The 18,450-nt window shown below is 41.3% G+C and overlaps 1 pseudogene; it reads left to right on the top strand.

Moving 5' to 3' along the window:
• The first annotated feature begins 6,276 nt into the window (after positions 1-6,276).
• LOC147459454 (uncharacterized) lies at positions 6,277-7,180 on the top strand (annotated as a pseudogene).
• The last annotated feature ends 11,270 nt before the right edge of the window (positions 7,181-18,450 follow it).

Here is an 18,450-nt window from a genome sequence, read left to right on the forward strand (position 1 = left end):
CCAAATTATTAAATTTCTTTGTTGGTGCAAGCACCTCTTGTTCTTTGAGCTTCTTACTGTGGAACCCATTTAGAAACCATACGCATAGCCTCTTTTTTGATGGTGGCTCCTGTAACTACTTGGTTAACTCCTTAATTTTCTCAACATAACTTCTCAATGGCAATATCCCTTGTTTAATCTTATCTAGGTCACAGAGGATGTCCTCATCTCCCCTGTTGTCTAAATATTCCAGTCTGAAAGCCTTATGAAATTTTTTGTATAATCCAAGTTGGAAAGCTGGATAATGGTAGTACCATTTTCTTGCTGCATCCTTCAATGTTTGAGAAAAAATTCTCCCTAGTCATCTTCATCAATATTCTTTAACGCAGCATACTGTTCAAAAGCTTGCATATGAACATCTCAATCATCTTTCTCCCCTCGTTTGAACACTGAGAAAGAGATTTTCAATGAAGAGGTATAACCATGCCGGTCAACAACATCTCTGTTTCTTTTGACCTTCGGAGCCTGGCTTCATCGTGAAGACTTCTTGTAGTGGTTTGTATCAGCATCCAAGTCAATCTCTTCTTCAATCTCAGTTTTTGTCTCTTCTCTGGCTTTTCTGTTGGAATTGTGACGCCTACTCTTGCTGCCCTTGGCCGCAACATCTCTGTATTTGGAGCGAGAACTCCTAGTCTTGCACTCTTCTCGCTCAACCCTTCTCCTCTGGGAATGACTGGAGTGTTGAGAGTCCTTAGCCTCATCAACATGACTATGCTCCTCCTGAGCCTCAATCTCAGTCACCGGGTCCTTCTTAGGATCATACTCTCTTTCGAATTCCTCAAGAATAGGATTGTTGTGGTTAGAATTAGTGCCTAACCGAGTGGACGGTTTACAATCAGGACTTGTTTTGGGCCCCATCAGTACAATAAAAAATTCTTACTAGGAGAGAATAGTTTTTTGATCGAAGAGCAAATAGCTTTAACGTCGTGATCACCAAAATAGAATTTGACTTGTTCTCTTCAGATAGCTAATTCCAGTGTTAGAATTTAAAGCTACTGGTTAGGTCGTCAATTCAGTTAGTGAAACTGGAATAGAGAACTCATTGGACTAAAATAGCTAACTGGAACTGAAATAGTGTACTGAGATGAGAGACATACTAGACAATTGGAAAAGTATTTGCAATTTCAAATTAATACTTCAAGGACAACGAGTATAGTGTGTAATGGGTTTCAGCTCAAATGATTATAGCAGTTATGATTACACAGTGAAGTTAGAGGTGAAGAGATTGTAACTCAAGAATACTTGGGTGCTATAGCCAAAAGATAAGCAACCAGGTCAAGAAAACTAAGAAGCAAGAAGCCCAATTACAATGTAATGGGTCTTATTTATAGCTTCCAAGAGTTATTGTAGTAACTGCCTTCGGTAATTACTACTGGTGTGACTAATTCCACTATTCGGCCTTCTAAGGGATAGTTCCCGCCTGCTGTGATTGTCCTCACCTTCTACAGGTAGCCTTAGTATATAAGGTACCTAGGTCATTTTGTAGAAGAAATTTTATCATAATCCAGTTTTAAGTTGTCGTCGGCTGTGTGTGAGAGAGGAAGAGAGAGCATTTTTGGGGGATATGGGTTTAAGCGGTGAGCGGGGAAGGCATGGGGCCTCTGGCTGTGAGAGATGGAAAAGAGAGAAAACACTAGACACAAATAAATGAATGCCAACAAGAACCAAAATGAGCACTATATTATTAGAACTGGAATAAATTGTACATGATGTGGTCTAATCGACCTCTTACAATCACCTAGATGATAAAAAAACCCTAGATAAATTAATTATCTCCAACAATAAAGTCAACCTAGAACCACTGCTTTACGTCCAATCAAACCATAATCTTGGACTCTTACTGATACATGTCCAAGTCCTCATAGTTACATGTACTCGAGCCCCTCAATGAATGTAGATTGGATCTAGCATTGAATAGTGAAAATCATTTAGATGTTGGACGATTTGATCCTTCTTTTCCCAAAGCCTTTGAACACATAACACCCCTTAGTTTGCTTCAATTCCCAAATCCTAGCAAATTAATAGCCAATATCAACCCCTTAATGTAGCCTTTCAATAGATTTTCCACCTTTTTGCTTCTTCAAACATGCAATCTTACTTAAATTCTCTGCACCGTGATGTCCATGTATCTCCCTAATATGGTAGGAGAGAGAGAGAGAGAGAGAGAGAGAGAGAGAGAGAGAGAGAGAGAGAGAGAGAGAGAGGGAGAGGGATCAAGAGAGATCTTGAAGCCCTGCTTTTACTCTTGTGCTTGTTTCTCAAGTTGATCATGAGAGAGATTGAGCTTCAATTCGAGCTCCTTCCGTTCCTTCATTAAGTCAATCAAGAGCTCGAGTTGATCGTGAGAGAGAGCGAGATTCAGTTCGAGCTCCTTCGGTTCCTTCCTTGAGTCAATCAAGAGAAAGATTTATTTTTTCTGTTTCCTCGTTTAGAGGAGGATATCCACCCTGCCTTTCCCTTATCCTCCTTTCTCCTTTATGTCCTTGGTTCCTTGCCAAGATTCTTGCCCTTTGCTTGAGTCACTAGGTCGATAGAAAACCCTTCTTAATCATGGGTACGGGTGTGAGAGAGATTTCTTGGCCTACTTAGTTGAGAGAGGGATATCACGAGAGATTGGAGCCTTCTCCTCCTTGCCACACCTCGTAGCTCCTTCTTTTGAACTTCCTCGAAGCCGAGCTCTGGCTCCCCAGCTTCTCCCGCTTCCCTTCATTATTCTCTACCTTTGTTATTGCTTTGCCTCCCTTAGTTCTTACCTTTCTTCCCACGATAAGGCCCCCATTTTTCCCCCCACATCATTCACAACACTGTGATTGACATGGTGTGGGAAGAGGGTTGATGACATGGTAGGTTGCCCTTTGCACTAGCATCAAATGCAGTAGGATAAGGGCCAAAAGGTAGCAGCATAAGCCGTTGAGCATTTCTCGTTGCATGGGGAACACATCCGATGCTCATAGACTCTTGTGCAAGCACATCAAGCCACCACCCCTCCTCTCGTTTGTTGTCTGCCCTCCATTCCCTTCTTTCCTTCTCATTCACATTAAATTTAATTTTCTCTATGGACGGCCATCATTCCTTCCTTGGGTGGCCACCCCCTGGCTCATATGGGCAACCATTGCAAGGCCTCAAAGTGAAAGCAGTGGTGATAGCATTTGGAGAGAGGCCATCAATTTGCATCTACTTAAAGCTACCCATAGCTCCTTGCCATAGCCATGTTGGGAATTTCTTGTAAACAATACACTCCAAGAGATAACTCTAAGGAGGATTCCTATCAAAACATTTTATGCGTTTGTGAGGACACCACATTTGGCACACACATTGACAAAGCATTGCCTCATTTTGCATTTATTTATAGGAACCCCTTCACTAAAATATCATTGTTAGTTTTCTCGTCACTTCAATTTCTTGGTTAATGCCACTTTCCTTCAAGATGCAAGTATAGGTGATTGATTGCATTTGGAGAGCTATCCTCTCTTTGAATCTGCTGAAAATAGCCAGTTTCCTGGCCCTACCTCTGTTGGGTATATCCAACGATCATTGCATTCCGGACACGAATCTCTTCAAGCACTTATTGCCCTCTAGGCATTGCCGAGAATAACCTTTAGGGTACATCCCAGCCAAGCATTGTCAAATTGCCATGCATACATATCGTTTACCGTTGTCGTGCACCTCTGCTCCCATGCTAAGAAAGGTGCCAAAAAAATGCACATCAAGCTTATTTGAAGCTTAATTGATTAATGGTCAGTGATGAGGGCTTGTTAATAGGCCAAGTTTAATTATTAATGTATACCAGATGCGCCTTCAAAGGGCCAACTGATGCCTTAATGATGCCAAAAAAGAGTATGCTTGAAGTGAGCATAGATGTGAGATTATGATATATAACTGTAGTGCTTGAAGTGCTCTACTGGCCTGTCTTCACGGCTTGTCGATTAGAGCTACGAAGAAAAAGTTATGACAGTTTGAAGTTTGAGTCGATTGGAGATCCGTACCGGATTGGGCAACTGCAGTTGAGGGGATAAAAATGAAGTGAATGCACTGGCTTGAAGTGCTCACTTTGTGGAGCACCTGGTCCTTTTAGATCAGTGATCCAAGTCCCGATCGCCAAGATATTGGCCGATAAAGATTCATTGCGGGCCGATTCTGTACCAGTATGGTTCGCTCAATCAGTGTGCCATTTTGGAATTTTGAGCAACAGCCAAGGTTTTGAATGCAATAGAATAAGAGCTCGAGGTAGCAGTGCTTTGGTTAAGATGTATGACGGATGTGATGCACTTCAGAGAGCACAATGAGTGCTTGAATGGAATCTCTTTTAAGGTCGTCTCTTGATACGAGCATCAGATTTCATGACGAGGATGCTCAACGGGGGTTGCTAGGGAAAGATTTAGTGCTTGGAGATGTTTTGCTCGGCATGTATGCCCAAATGTGGTGCCCTTTCAGAGGCCAAGGGCATGGCCGCCTGCCCACATGAGCCATAAAGCGGTCATTAGCTCATCAAAGCCCGCCCAATGTAAGGGAATGGCCGCCCATAATATGGAAGGCCGCCCATTAGAGAAAAGAAGGGCTTGAGTGTGAAGGAGAAAAAAAAAAAAGCGAAGAGATGGTGTGAGCAGCGAGCGGCGGCTCAGACATCAAGGGACAAGCTTGCGCAGGGCTGGGAAGGGGTCGGCTAAGACGGCCAAGAGACGAAAACCACCTAGCAGGCCAGGGCAAAGATTTTGGTGCGAGTCTCGTCGCGTTTGGCTCAGCTTGAACTTCAACATTTCCACATCATCGGTGCCGTTCCCACAACGACGGCGCCATCGTTGCATAAAAAAAGAGAGGGCTATTAATAGTGACGAGTAGATGAGGGGAAGAAGAGGCATAGGGTAAGGAGGGCATGGGACAGAAGGAGGAGGGGCTTTGAAGGAAGCTTGCACTCTCTCTCATCTTCAGTTAGGAAGGGAAGGGAGGAAGAAAGGCATCGAGGTTCTCGGCTAGCAACACAAGGTGAAGCTAAGGCTCTCTCTCCCTCTCTCAGCCATAAGCAGCAAGGGCACTCATGAAGAAGATCTTGGAAGAGGGAAATCATGAAAGCAAGGGGATGTCTCTCTCTCGCTTTCATCCTTGACTAGTAAAGCAAGAAAAGGAGGGAGGAGTAGGGCATCAAAGAGGGGAAATTAGCAAGAATGGTTAGAGGAAAAGCAGGGAATTGAGGAGCATCAACGAGTGTTGAAGAAGGGTATAGCTTGAGAAGTCGATGAAAGGAGTCGAAGAGGAGTAAAAACAACTTTCTCTCTCAATCTCGGATCCAAGCAAGCATGAAGTCTCACTCTCATCGAGCATAAGATGAGCGGCCATGATTAAGAAGTCAAGGAAGAAATGAGGTTAAGCAAGGAATAGGATAAGTGCAGAATCTTGAAGGTATTTGAAGCAATTAAAGCGGCAGAGGAATTTCCATCATCGTCATCATTCCGAAGATTGATTAAATAGCTTATTATGCCCCAGTTTTGTTAATCGCCCTGTTAATCGTGTAAAACGGGAGCTTAAACTCCTAGTTAGCAGATAATCCAAGTGACAGTGCTGTTAACAGTCCGCCTTGGCTCAAGATTAAGTTGTACTGAAAGTATTTAATTGATCAATTGATGATTGCGGTGATTGCCAGAGCTGTTTGTGTCTCTTGTTCTCTCTCTTTCACACCTCCCACAGCCAGAGGCCCAGTGCTTGCCCGGTTCACATAGCGAACACATATCCCCCGACATCTTTGGTGAACCCAACGTGAAACAAGCCAGGGTGGGAGATGCAGATGGAGATTCCACAAGAGGTAAAGAGATTATTTGAAGAATTCATCACACATGTTTCTAATGGTGAGTCAAGAGTTCCAAATTTTTCCAAGATGATGCAAGGATCACTGCTTGAAGTAAAAGCCATGATGACGAAGGAGCAGATGAAAGAAGCTTTGAATGCAGCATTGGATGCAGTATACGATGAGAGATCAATCTTTGATGTGAATATGATCCAAAAGGTTACCTAGAGTGTTACGAGAAGCAAATGAAGCATCAAAAAGTGCCAAACGTTCAGATGATTGTAGAATTTGAACAGCTTGTGTGTGATCATATTAAGGATCAAATTCAAGTTCTATCAAGAACTCATGCAGACAATTGGGATGCTTTTGCAGGAGAAATCATACAAGGGTTCTTATTGAGTGAAGACCTAGAGATTCAGCAGATTGGAAGCACACAAGATGAGGAGCCATCTGTTTTAATGAAAAAAGCATGTCATGCAAGGTGGTCAAAGTTCTATCCGAGCTAAGCTAGAAGCTGTTATCGATGCATGTCTTCTGGAAGACAAATCATTGTTGCATGCAGATGATGATTTCATAGTGGATACAATTTATTCTCGATTGGGATTGACTTCTTTATTTCAAAGAAAATGTGACTTTGTGGATACAGTCATATGCTCTCAAAGTGACATAAATGAGGAAACAGGTTTCTCAGAGCCAATGCATGCTATGCATGCAAGCATATCCGCTAACAATAATCAAGCAACATGTTTGTTAGAGTCAATATGTGATGTAGATGCCCATTTGGAGTGCTCTTTGGGTGTAGACCATGAAGATAATGCTTATGCAACAATACATGCAAAAGCAATTGTTTTGGCTAATGCTATGCAAGAGGGTTTTATGTCTATGGCTACATTTCAGGACACTGGTGATGATGCAGATGTATTTGATGTAAACCCAAACAAATATTATGATTATGGAGATGCATATTTAGAGGGGGTGCATGATGATAATCAGTCTATGACTTCTACATGTGACATGGTTTGCTATGATGATGCTATGGAAAAAGAAATTGATGCTATCTTTGTAATGCATGCTGAGACTTGTGCTATTGAAGTGGAAAGATATTTGAATGGGAGTGTGAAGCTGCCTGAACAATTCGTGCCTATGTATGAAACAAGTGATGAGGTTTCCTGTGATAATACTCACAAACTAGGTGGTTCTTCCAAGGAGGAAGATATGGAGCTTATGGATCTTCTTGATGATGCGCTAGAGGAATTTCGAGTTCCTTGTGACAAGAGTAGTGAAGAACATCCTGCAACATATGATGAAGAGCTTATGTTTCTTTTGTATGAGGCTCTGGAGGAGTTTGTGCCTACTAGATAAGGCAGCCATGCAGCGTTTGTGGTATCAAATGAAGTGATGGCATTCAATGACTCACAAGTGAAAATTGATATTTTGGAAACCATAGTGATTGAATTCATTTTGCCTCTAGGTTTGGCTATTATGGGAATTTGGGACTTTTTGTTGCTATGCTATGAGAAAGTTTGTGGAGATGCAATAAACTTGAAATATGATCTTTTACTACCTTATGACCCAGGAGGTTATCATGCTAGCTATGATTGTTGTCAGTTACTTTACATGCCATATGATCCAGGCGGTGTTCATGAAGATTTGTGGGCTAATTTATGTTTATGCTGTGATCATTGGAAATTATTGTATTTTCCCTATGATCCTGGAGGATGGTGCAAATTGTTTCAAGGAATGATCAAAATGGGGAAAATGATTGGTTTCCCGTTTGATCCCGAGGGCTACTAAACTGCTAGTTGCAGATTTGAAGAGTACCAGTTATCTGTTGTAGCAGGTTGCATGGTAATAATTTTCTTTTCTAGATTATGTTAAGTCAGCAGTGTTTTTGGTTATGCAATCAATAAGATTACATGGATGGTTTCCAACTGACTTCTTTGGATGATTGACAAAGTATCTTCACATCTTTTGAGTTGGTTCTGCTACCAAAACTTGAGGTAAAGGACTTGACGGCCATTCCGTGTGCAGATAGAGTAAGGCATACTTGAGCTTGATAGGGCTCCTTAAAGCGAGCTTAATGGTCAAGCCGTGTGCATCATTAACTAGAGCACTTGAGTCTGGCGGGGTCCACTAAACAGGTTATCCATAATTGAATGCTTTGAAGATACAACAAATACGACTCAAAGATTTTTGATGGGCAGCTACCTAATGCTTAAGCTAGAACATTGATGATAGGGTGTAAGCCTTACTTTTATATATATATATATATATATATGTTTACCAGTTACGTGAGTCTGATGATGGCAAAGAGCTTAAGGTACCTAAAGCAGATGCAGATTGAAGCGCTGTTGGCACAGACCGGAGGTTGTGCAGGTTCAGAGGGGGTGGATGTCGTGCAGCTCCGCTCCCATGCTAAGAAATATGCCAAAAAAATGCACATCAAGCTTATTTGAAGCTTACTTGATTAATGGTCAGTGATCAAGGCTTGTTAACAGGCCAAGTTTAATTATTAATGTATGCCAGATGCGGCTTTAAAGGGCCAACTGATGCCTTAATGATTCCAAAAAAGAGTATGATTGAAGTGAGCATTGATGTGAGATTATGATATATAACTGTAGTGCTTGAAGTGCTCTACCGGCTGTCTTTACGGCTCGTCGACTACGGAGAAAAAGTTATGACACTTTGAAGTTTGAGCCGATTGCAGATCCGTACCGGATTGGGCAACTGTAGTTGAGGGGATAAAAATGAAGTGAATGCATGGGCTTGAAGTGCTTGCTTTGTGGAGCTCCTTGGTCCTTTCAGATCAGCGATCGGAGTCCCAGTTGCCAAGATATTGGCCGATAAAGATTCATCGAGGGTCGGTTCTGTACCAGTTCGGTCCGCTCAATCGGTGTGCCATTTTGGAATTTTGAGCACCAGCCAGGGTTTTGAATGCAGTAGAATAAGTGCTCGAGGTAGCAGTGCTTTGGTTGAGATGTATGCCGGATGTGATGCACTTCAAAGAGCACAATAAGTGCTTGAGTGGAATCTCTTTTAAGGTCGTCTCTTGATACGGGCAGCAAATTTCATGATGAGTTTTCTCGACGGGGGCTGCTAGGGAAAGATTTAGTGCTTGGAGATGTTTTGCTCGGCATGTATGCCCAAATGTGGTGCCCTTTCAGAGGTCAAGGCCATGGCCACCTGCCCACATGAGCCAGAAAGTGGTCATTAGCTCATCAAAGCCCGCACAATGTAAGGGAATGGCCGCCCATTAGAGAAAATAAGGGCTTGAGTGTGGAGGAGGGGGAAAAAAAAAAGCAAAGAGATGGCATGAGTAGCGAGCGGCGGCTCAGGCAGCGAGGGACAAGCTCGCGTAGGGCTGGGAAGGGGTCGGCTGAAGACGGCCAAGAGAAGAAAACCACCTAGCAGGCCAGGGCAAAGATTTTGGTGCTAGTCTTGTCGTGTTTGGCTCAGCTAGAACTTCATCATTGCCGTTCCCACAACGACGGCACCATTGCATAAAAAAAGAGAGGGCTATTAATAGAGAAAGTGAGGAGTAGATGAGGGGAAGAAGAGGAATAGGGTAAGGAGGGCATGGAAAAGAAGGAGGAGGGGCTTCGAAGGGAGCCCGCACTCTCTCTCATCTTCGGTTAGGAAGGGAAGGGAGTAAGAAAGGCATCGAGGTTCTCGGCTAGCAACACAAAGTGAAGCTAAGGCTCTCTCTCCCTCTCTCGGCCATAAGTAGCAAGGGCACTCATGAAGAAGATCTTGGAAGAGGGAAATCATGAAAGCAAGGGGATGTCTCTCTCTCGCTTTCATCCTTGACTAGTAAAGCAAGAAAAGGAGGGAGGAGTAGGGCATCAAAGAGGGGAAATTAGCAAGAACGGTTAGAGGAAAAGCAGGGAATTGAGGAGCATCAACACGTGTTGAAGAAGGGTACAACTTGAGAAGTCGATGAAAGGAGACGGGGAGGAGTAAAAACGACTTTCTCTCTCGATCTCGGATCTAAGCAAGCATGAAGTCTCACTCTGGTTGAGCGTAAGATGAGCGGCCATTATTAAGAAGGCCTGGGAGAAACGAGGTTAAGCAAGGAAGAGGTTGTTGGTGTGCAAATAGATGCAATGGTACCCTTCACTTGATCTAGCTCTTATGTGTCTAGCATAGATGACTCTTTAGGGAGCATAACCTTTCCATTGAGTTTATTCTTGAGCCATCAATCACATTCAGGGCCATTCAGAGGGCCACAATTATCCATTCATCCTGCACATGCGTGAAAGAGAGACGCGTTAATTCAAAAAAATTATTATTAATCATGCATCCTAAAAAATAAACAATTAGTTGGTCGATTAAGTTCCAGTTATATTTTCAATAGGAAAATAGAGTAAAATGACTAAAAATATAAATAAGTAAAGTGCACTGAGTAGTAGTATTTACTAAAAATAACATGTGCTCTATACACCAATAGTACCTAGAGTAGATGGCTAAATTTCCAATAGTAAATGGTGCAAAAGGAGTAAAATTTTAAAAAAGTAGTGGCTAGAGTAGATAGCTAATTTTTCAATAGTATGTTAGTAGTAAATATATTAAACTGTCAAGTATAAAAAAAGAATTTTGTTTTAATTAAAAGGCTATGGATAGAAGACCCTAAAATCTAAGGGTAGAGGGAGGTAGTTTGTACCCCCTTCCCCCACTACCTGGGATACTTTTGTATCCATTTGAAAATACATCTTGGTAATATTTGGTGCCTAAAAAAGAAAGGAGGAGTAGAGTATGTCGTGTATTTGCAGCATACTCTGCTCAAAATCTCCCCCGCCATCCTCAAGGGCTACACCTTTAAGAAACTATTCATATAACGTGCAATCAAAGGTAATAAAATGACCCCTTTTTCTTCAAAAACTTATGTCTAAGAGGTGAACCCCCCGAGCCGCCATCGGACTTAAACCCCCGAGCTCCTTCCCTATTCTATCTCCCCCACTATCTATCTCTCTCCCTCTCCCATCTCTCTCTGCTCTCTCACATGAAAACACACTAACATAGAGTTACCATATACATGTGGTAGTGATGTGTGTGAACATACTTAGGACCGTCGGGGAATTTTTCCCCTCGCTGGGAGGTTTTTCCCCCCATGCATTGTATATATGACCATCACTCTAGGGCTATCTTATCTTTCCATGGCACACTAAGTAATACACTTTCTGTTGTGTGCCTTCAGCTTCCTTCATCTTCTCCAAGATGTGTGTGTTTTCTTGGAACCCTATTCCATCAATTGGTATCAAAGCAGGTTGCATGCTCTCGGGCTTAGTTGCTAGCAGCTCCAACATACGCCTTCTCACTTTCTTCGATTCCTTTGAGTTCCTAGGTAAAAAACTATTATGGATATGCTCTTAGAGCATAGTCTGCTCAGATTTTTTATTCGGGCTCATTTTGGCCTTCGTTTCCACCACCGATAGTACTACGCATGCTATTTTTCATTTTGTTCAAATTTTTTGTTAGTACCATTTTTTGCATAACATGTCCCTTACAGTCTTCTATGGTTTGTGTTATATAGCACGTGTTGTTCCTGCTTTCATTCTCCTCTTTTTGGATAGTTTTTACATCAGGTGCAACATTTAGGATGGCTGACAATAACACATATGTGTTCAAGATGTTTGTTGTTGAGGACATATTGGATGGGGAGAATTATCCTATGTGGGCTCATATGATGCAACATGTTCTTGTTATGAAGGGCGTTTGGAACATTATGTAGGACATTGATGTACGTCCTCATTTTGAGGATACATATGATGTTGAGGATGTTGCAAATCTTGTTGTTAGAGTTGTTTTGCCTACGGTTTTAGCAAGTTTGTTGGGATGTAAAATATGTGTAGGCCATGCATTGATTGTGTCGTCTGTGAAGTGATATACTACTTCCTGCATTCGTTCAGTGACATTTGCAAAACACGCTTGGGATATTTTTGCTGGTATTTATGCAAGTCGCAATGAGGCAAAAACTCCATTGCTGCGTAAACAGGTGGAGTCAAAGATTATGCATGAGGAAGATGACATGGAAACTTTCCTTGCTAGTGTCAAGGATATCAATGAGCAACTTATTTTTTCAGGTGAAGTCATTTTTGACAATTCCCTTGTGCAGACTGTTCTTGTTGCTTTGCCAGATTCTTACTAGACTTTTGCTAGTACTTGGAGACTTATGACCCAAGTAGATCATGGAGTTGTCAAGTTTGATGCATTAAGCACATTGTTGTTGCAAGAGTCACTTTCTAGAAAAAATAGGACTAGAAAGCATGCAGTTGATACAGGCCTTTATTGCTTCTCAAAGAATCGGTGGTAATAGAAATGTAGCCGCTTCTCATGGTTCTTCTTCAAGTGGTAAATCACATGTTTCCAATGCTTCTACATAAATTTTTCTGGGAATTTTGGTGATAAGGGTAAAAAGAAGTTCATTGCCATTATTGTAAAGCTAATGATCACTTGATCAAGCAGTGTCCTAAGTTGAAGGCCGAAGAGGCTGGTTCCACTGCAAATGCTAGTTCCACTACAAATGCAGCTATTGTCAAGTCTTCTATGAAAGAAGATTGTGATGCTAATATTGAAGTAGTTGATTGGGCTTTTAGTGGAAAGTGCACTTATGATCCTAATGTCCATAATACATTTTTGTCAGATACTGCAGATACTCAAGTGTAGTACTTTGATAGTGGTGCTACAAAGCACATTATGTCTCATCGTGACTTGTTTTACCTCTCTTGAGGATGTCCCTCATGGGAATTTAGTCAGTTGTGCCAACAATTCCTCTTATCCAGTCAAGGAAGTTGGAGATATTTTGCTTATTGTTGCAAATGGAAGTTCTTTCACACTTTTTGATGCATTGTATGTACGTGGGATTAGGAAGAATCTTTTGTCTGTATCTGCACTTTCTAGACTTGGTCTTGTAGTCAAATTTGTGGATGAGAGATGTACAGTACATGATCTCAATTTTGGTTATGAAATTTTTGCATCTGGCATTTTATTTTGTGGTTTGTATAAGCTCACTTTATATGAAAAGTGTGGGAAGAATTTTGTAAATGCAGTTCTGGATTCTAAGGCTATTTCAGATGCAAAACTTTGGCATGCATGTTTTGGGCATTTGAATTTTTCTAGTTTGCTGTGTTTGTAAAAATCTTATATGGTTCCTTCTTTGCCGCCTCTTGAAGCACCTATCAAACATGTTTGTGAAGGCTGTATTTTGGGTAAGTTGCAGCATTCAAAGTTTTCAAATGATGGTTCATTTAGGGCCACATGCACATTGCAGCTTGTGCATAGTGATGTTTGTGGACCCATGCAAACTCCTTCCTTGGACAATTACCTTTAATTTGTAACTTTTATCGATAATTACTCTAGACATGCATGGGTATATCCGCTTAAAGGGAAGTCCAAAGTATTTATGTGCTTCAAACAATTGTTGGCTATGGCTAAAAATATCTCAAAATGTACGATGGGTCCCCTCTGTCCAATCGAGAGGGGGAGTATATGTCTCATGAGTTTAATACATTTTTGGCTAGTCATGGAATAAAACACCAATGTACAGTGCCTTATACGCCTCAAAAAAATGGTGTTGTTGAGAGGAAAAATAGGTCACTTACGGAAATGAAACAATGTATGGTCAAGAGTCAAGCTTTTCTGCATTCGTTTGGCTTGAATCCATCATGGGTGCCACTTATTTACTAAATAGGTGTCCTACAAAATATTTGCACTATATGAATCCATATGAAGCATGGCATGATAGAAAGCCTTCTATTGAGCTCATGCATGTTTTTGGTTGTTAGGCATATGCTTCGGTGCCACAAACATAGCGCATGCAATTGGATGATAAGGATGTCAAATGTATTTTTGTTGGTTATAGCACTGAAAGAAAAGGTTATAGGTTGTATCATCCGCAAAAAAGTGTATCTTGGTCTCACAAGATGTTGTGTTTGTGGAAGATTTTGTTCAACCCTTGTTGTCATGTACTAGAGGCAGTAATGTTATCTCATAGGACATTTATGACACTTTGTTGCCTCTTTTTAGTGGTTCAAGATCAAACATAAACTCGAATGAGATAAATATATATCCTATGTGGGGTATTTAAAAATGCTATAGATCAGCCTATTACTGATGCACATGTACATGATGTACTTGATGAGAAAAGGCCTGAGAATGAGCTAGCTAGAGGTATGCCTAAATGGGTGGTGCATACTTTGTGTGACTGTAACTTGGATGCACCTTTGTCTAGCCATACTCGTTCAGGTTCTTGCCATGATTATGCATCAGATTGTTATGCTTTGGATTTGTCTAACTCACATGATGTTAAGGAGCCTCTGTTTTTTATGAAACACATAATTAAAAAAATTGGATTGCTATCATGCAATTAGAATATGATGCACTTATAGAAAATGACACATGGTCTTTATGTGATTTTCCTCTGGCACAAAGGCCATTGGTACAAAGTGGGTTTACAAGTTGAAACGCAAGACAGATAGTGATATTGATCTCTATAAGGCTTGACTTGTTGCAAAAGGTTATGCACAACAAAAAGGCATAGATTATGAAGAGACTTTTTCTCCCACTTGTCGTATGACTATTGTGCATTTTCTATGTGCATTGTCAACTCGTTTTGGTTGGGATGTACATCAGTCGGACTTTGTTACTGCTTTCCTGAATGGAGATATATTTGAGGAATTTTATGAAGCAGAGCCTCACGATTTTGTCAAGGGGAAAAAATGTGCAAATTAAGAAATATTTGTATGGGTTGAATCAATGTCCTCGTGCTTGGTATGAGAAGGTTGGAAATCATTTGGTCAAACGAGGCTTTTGCAACAGTCCAATAGAAATCACATTGTATGTAAAGCGTGAGGGTGATGTTCTTCTTATTTTATTCTCTATGTAGATGATTTGCTAATCACTGGACCAAACGAGATACATATTGATGAATTTAAGGATGATTTGAATTCTACTTTCAAGATGAAATATTTGGGGCTGTTGCATCATTACTTGGGTATACAGTTTAAGTAGTGTGATGGTGGTATTGCCTTGTGCCAGAAAAGTTACATAGAGGCATTGCTATGTAAGTTTAGACTTGAGGATTGCAAACCTATTGCCACTCCCATGGAAACATGTTTGAAATTGATTCTCCATGCTATTGGTAATCCTGACGATGTCACTCTTTACCAAACTGCTATTAGTTGCCTCATTTACATATGTAGCACAAGGTCGAATGTTCAGTTTGCAGTCTCAAAGGTCAATAGATTCATGCATAGCCCATGGTCTAAGCATTGGCAGGCTGTCAAGATTATTTTTCACTACTTGAGTAGCACTTTACATCTTGGCTTGCTTTATCCCAAGGGGAGATCATTTTCGCCAGATTTACATGTTTTTCGGGAATCAGATTGGGCTAGTTGTTTTGACACACAAGTGTCCACAAGTGGTTTTGTTTCGTTCTTGGTAGCACATGCAAGTGGCCACTTCTAGTTGTGAGATTTACACGGAAGTCTTCACAAGTACAATTGAGTGTGTCTGGCTGAGGAATCTCAAACTCCAAGCGAGTTTTCTTGAGCAATCCCTAAACCGAGCAAAACACGGCAAAAAATATACATCAAAAATCACAGATCATTGAGGGTGTTTTCATTACTTTTAAGCATCATAATGAGAGGTTGAAAGTATGTTTTTCTATCTAATTCAAACTTTTTTTGTTAGAGGTTAATCCTTGCTCGCCAACACAATGAAGTTGATGGATGTCCTCAAACATCGATGGACATTCATAAAGAGCGTGTATATTCACAAATTGAAGACCCTACCCTCCAATACCAAAAATCTATCGTATATAAAATCTTTGTCACTTCTTCTCTCTATCCTTCCCTCTATCCCTCATGGCTAGAAAAATACATTTTTCCTAACTAGTGAAAATAAGGGAAAACTTAGGTCAAAATTTGAAGCTTTTAGACATAATTACACTAGGACTTGTGTAAATTTTTCAATTTTCTCAAATGCAACCTCAAAATCTAACCAAGATTTTATCATTTCAAACGGTTTTGCAGCATTCTCCTTCTCCTCATTTCTCTCTCTCGAATGACGCGCATGTGCACAAGAAGTAGGAAACAGAGTCTCCTCGCTATTTGCTAGTCAACCTAGTGCATCTCTCTCTCTCTCTCTCTCTCTTAATATAATAACCTCTCTATAAATAAGTAAACCTTTGCTTAATTAGGATTACAAATTCTACCAACATCATCAAGTTTGTAGAAGTTTACACTTCTCTTGAAGAACAAGAAGAGTGCCCCCTACGCCTTAGTAATCTTCGACTTCATACATAACTTGCCTAATACCCTTCATACATCACCATTGGTGAGCCTGGAGCATGCCACGATTGTGGGCTTGCAAGGGGACAAACTAAGAAATTGAGGGCTTCCCTCATCGTTTGCACTAGCCTGATCAGAGATGAGGGTTGGCCCAGAGAGAGAGAGAGGGGGGGGAGATTGTGAGGTTGCACCAGATCGATGCGTGCATAGATCACCAAGCAAATAGCGATGCATGCAAGGGATGATGTGGTAGTATGCTGTTGCAAGATCTGGGGTAAGAGTCTTGTGGGACAACGGTAGCTTCGCCATGCTCCCTGCTCCCGGAAGAATACGCCTCAAGCAAATACCTTCAAAGCAGCATCCTCTGCATAACCCTTCAGTGATACGTTTTTTGTTGCCTTGTATTGTGTTGATAGTGCCCTCTAGGTCATATCCGCCCTCACGCAAGCCATCCATCATCACCCACAAATCTCTCTCTCTCTGTTCTCTCTCTCTCTCTCTCTCTCTCTCTCTCTCTCTCTCTCTCTCTCTCTCTCTCTCTCTCTCTCTCTCTCTCTCTCTCTCTCTCTCCCCCCCCCCCCCCCCCCCCCCCCCCCCCCCCCCCCCCCCTTTTGGTACCACAAGAAGTTTCAGACAAATTCTCAAAATAATTTCCACATTGTAACTTACATCAACATCATTAGCTTTTGTGAGGGAGGCACTGCATACCTAGCTAGGCACGATTGGTCCATTAGTATGATTGGGGCAGTGGACCACCAGCCTAGTAGGACAGTCCTTTGACCCCAATCGTACCTACACTAGGAAATTTCGGAGGTCATTTGGAGGGCCATATGAAGAGAGAGAAAAATAGAGTGCATCCAATGAGCACAAAGGCTACTTTACGTAGGAAAGACTCAAAAAATAGGAAAATAGCATAAAACTTTCACGAATCTAGGATTGTGGCATCGTAATTTCCTTCCTTTTACCGAGCTGTTAGGTGCTTGCCAGTGGTCCCACTTCTGATATTCTCTTATGGTCATTAACGTATTGGAGGGTGACCATTAAGCCCGCACAAGATATTGGAATTCTAAAACACTTTCCCTCCATTAGAATGCTTTCAAAGTGAATCTCCCTCCACTAAAGCTTTTCTCTGAGAGCTATGGCTTCCACATTTTCTCGCCCAAGAAGCTCCAGGTGTTTACTGTCTCTCACACCAACAACCAACAGCTGCACTTTGCCTAGAAGGCCAAGTAGTAGCATATCCTCAATTACAATATCAACTTCAATAAGTGCAGAGAACCAATGGGTTGGACAAAGGATAAACAAAGGTTCATGGGTCCTCATGCAACCAAGAAGACCCAAGAGGTCTAGTGGTATCAACATTTACCGCTCAGCATGGATGGCGAGAGTGTTGGATTTCAAAGTTGAAATCGGCAAAAGATCTGCAAAGGAAGTTCTTGTTCAGCATGTGTTTACCCATCCAGACGTGATAGAAAACGGTGGAAATGTATCAGATATACATCAACCACGTTGCAATTGTAAGTACTCTTGACATCTAAACTTCATTTGATCTGTAAGTACTCTTGACATCTGAACTTACTGATACTCTCATTATAACTTTTCTTATATATTTGGCAATGTTTCTCCCTCTTCTTATGAGCAATGTCTCCATTCTTCACAGCTCAATTACATTAGATTTGTCATTTTTACTTATTGATACTCTTAGTTTAACTCTTTTTATATATATTGCAGATATTTATCCCTCTTCTTATGAGCAATGGGAGCCTGTGGAGTGCATAATAGGCCTCTTCCTTGTTGTTCATGCCCACATTGGTTCTCTATAGTATTCAGGGAGGAGCAACAAAAGCCTGGCTGATGAAGGAATATTTTTTTATGACCACTTCTACCAACTCAGCTCAAGGAATAAGAATGGCATGTTGGTGAAAGTGCCTCTACCAACCGATTGGAACACTGTGGACTGGCCAGTTCCCGAGGAAACAATGGTGGAGGCAATGCGAAGTAAGCTCTACAAGGATATATAGAGGTCTCTACGTAGCTCTATTCCCACCAAACTGGTCAGAATTGCAAACTTTTGTCCTGCTGCACTCTTCATAGAGTTGTTTCATAGCTACAACATCCGTGTTACGAAAACTATGTTCATGTGCAAGTCATTTCAGCAGTCATCCTATGACAAACTTCTTGACAGAGGATGGTATGTAAAGGAAGAGATTGGCTTACGGTGCGAGGTCGCGCTTGATACTCTAGTTGTCAAGTACATGATTGCAAGCCAATCACTATTACTCTCGTTTTGGTATATGTGATCACAAATGCTCAATGGTAAGTACATTCCTATGGACCAGGTTTTTC

The sequence above is a fragment of the Adiantum capillus-veneris genome, chromosome 4 (genome assembly GCF_014529385.1).
Source record: "Adiantum capillus-veneris isolate H3 chromosome 4, ASM1452938v2, whole genome shotgun sequence".
In the NCBI taxonomy this organism is placed as follows: Eukaryota; Viridiplantae; Streptophyta; class Polypodiopsida; order Polypodiales; family Pteridaceae; genus Adiantum; species Adiantum capillus-veneris.